This window comes from Elephantulus edwardii, unplaced genomic scaffold, assembly GCF_000299155.1.
Source record: "Elephantulus edwardii isolate Elephantulus edwardi_28Jun2011 unplaced genomic scaffold, EleEdw1.0 scaffold00009, whole genome shotgun sequence".
NCBI lineage: Eukaryota > Metazoa > Chordata > Mammalia > Macroscelidea > Macroscelididae > Elephantulus > Elephantulus edwardii.
Genome location: NW_006399759.1, coordinates 32691507 through 32693385, shown reverse-complemented (window position 1 = coordinate 32693385; position 1879 = coordinate 32691507). Strand labels below are relative to the sequence as shown.

At 34.0% G+C, this 1879-nt stretch overlaps 1 pseudogene; it reads right to left on the bottom strand.

Annotated features, from left to right (window-relative positions):
• Positions 1–929: 929 nt before the first annotated feature.
• LOC102872746 lies at positions 930–1272 on the bottom strand (annotated as a pseudogene).
• Positions 1273–1879: the final 607 nt, after the last annotated feature.

The window sequence follows — 1879 nt, the reverse complement described above, 5'->3', positions numbered from 1 at the left end:
AGTTTTATTTCAGAACATCCATAGATCATAGCTATAATTTTTAACAAGTCATATTTTCTTTAATTGGAGATAATTCATATACTATCCAAGGTGCATTATCATTTTTACTGTACTTCTCCAAATTTTTCATTCTTTCTAAAATTTCATTTGAATGAAGACTACAAAAGTTCAGAAAACTTTAGGTTTTAAGATATGGAGTTCACTGTGGGCCTTATAATATTGAAATAATTACAAATGTTATAATCACAACAAGGGGTTTTGTAAAAATATTTGTGAAAGGAAGCTTTATAGTCAATTACAGTACAGTATTTTGTACATCAAAATACGTAATTCACAAGAAACTAAAGTAATGCAGTTTACTTATTGACCACTCAAAATCACTTTAAAAACAAAGGTCTTAAATTGCAGCAATAAACAAAAGACAAGATGCACTTAAACAATAATGCAGTTTATCAAAAGACATAAGAAATTTCAAACCTTATCTTTAGGAGTTAAAAAAAATCAATGTTTTGGCTAAGTTATATTTATAATGCAATTGTTTGCGTAACTAATAATGCTAGCAGGATCACATTACTTAGGAAAACTAGAAATACTTAGCCCCATTATTTACCTGTAGAATGTGTTTATTTATACCTAAATTTCATCATTTCTTTAATTTCTAAAGTCACATCCAGAAGATAAGGCAAAACCACCTACAAATTGGCATATCTGTTTCTCGGTTTGTGAAAATGTCCTTAATTGGTTTGATGCAGCAAACAAATTTTACCTCTGATTGCTATGGAAAAAAGAACCAGGAGACAATCTGATTTGCAATGAACTTTATAGTTCACCTGCGTTTAGGCAACATGCTATATGAAAAAAACAATATTAAATAAACTATAGATTTTAAATACTGAAAAATATTAACAATTTTTTTATAATTTCTTTATTTAACAATCTAAAAAGTTCGCAGCTATCAGCATTTTCAGTGCCATTTCAGGTAAAATTGAAAACTCGGGAATGAATCTCAGTGCCACTGTTACTGTAATGAACCTGGTAGGTGCAAACTTTTGAAAGCACATGTGAATGGATCTCTATAAAATTGACCTCATTGGTTTCATTTTCAGCAAACTGACCTGGGTCGCTCAACATGGCTTTTATTGTTCCTGATGTTAGTGCATGTTCTCTTTTTACCATGAATTCATGCCTATCAGAAGATAACAATTTGGCATACATGGCATCTGGGCTTTCACAGCCTCCATAAGTTTTCTCCTTGATATCTATTATGCCCTTTGAAATTCTACTTCATTTGCACAGTAACTTAAGTAGCTTTCTGGTGAGACAGGCGGAAGTGCCTACTAGTCTCTTCCTTCCTTCACATCACCTCAAAGGAACCTAAAAGAACAGCATTCCCTCACAGATCTCAACCAATCCAGTTATGGATTTTCTGAGGCCCAGCACACAACTCCAGTCCAGCTCGGACTTCTGAAGGAAGAGCAACTTTATTAAACAAGCTCAAGGCTTGAAGAAACACTCGAGCCTAAGCAAGTTTTGACTACAGGAGGCTGATGTTGAGGATATTAGGTGCCATCGAGTTGGCCCAATTCATGGAGACCCCCATGAATAACAAATCTGAAACCTGTTCATCCTTTAGCTTTCTTTCTCAAAACTCTTGGGACTGCTTCCGAAGTCACTGTATCAACCTGTTAGTAGAAAATATTCTTCTATATCATTGATTATCCACCTTTCCAAGCATAATATGCCTTTGGAATAGCATCTTCCAACAACATGCCCAGAACATGTGAAAGGAAATTTCATCATCCTTGCCTTCAAGAAGCACTCTGGTTGCACTTACTCTAAGACATACCTGTTTATTTTTTTGACAGTCAGATATTCAGTA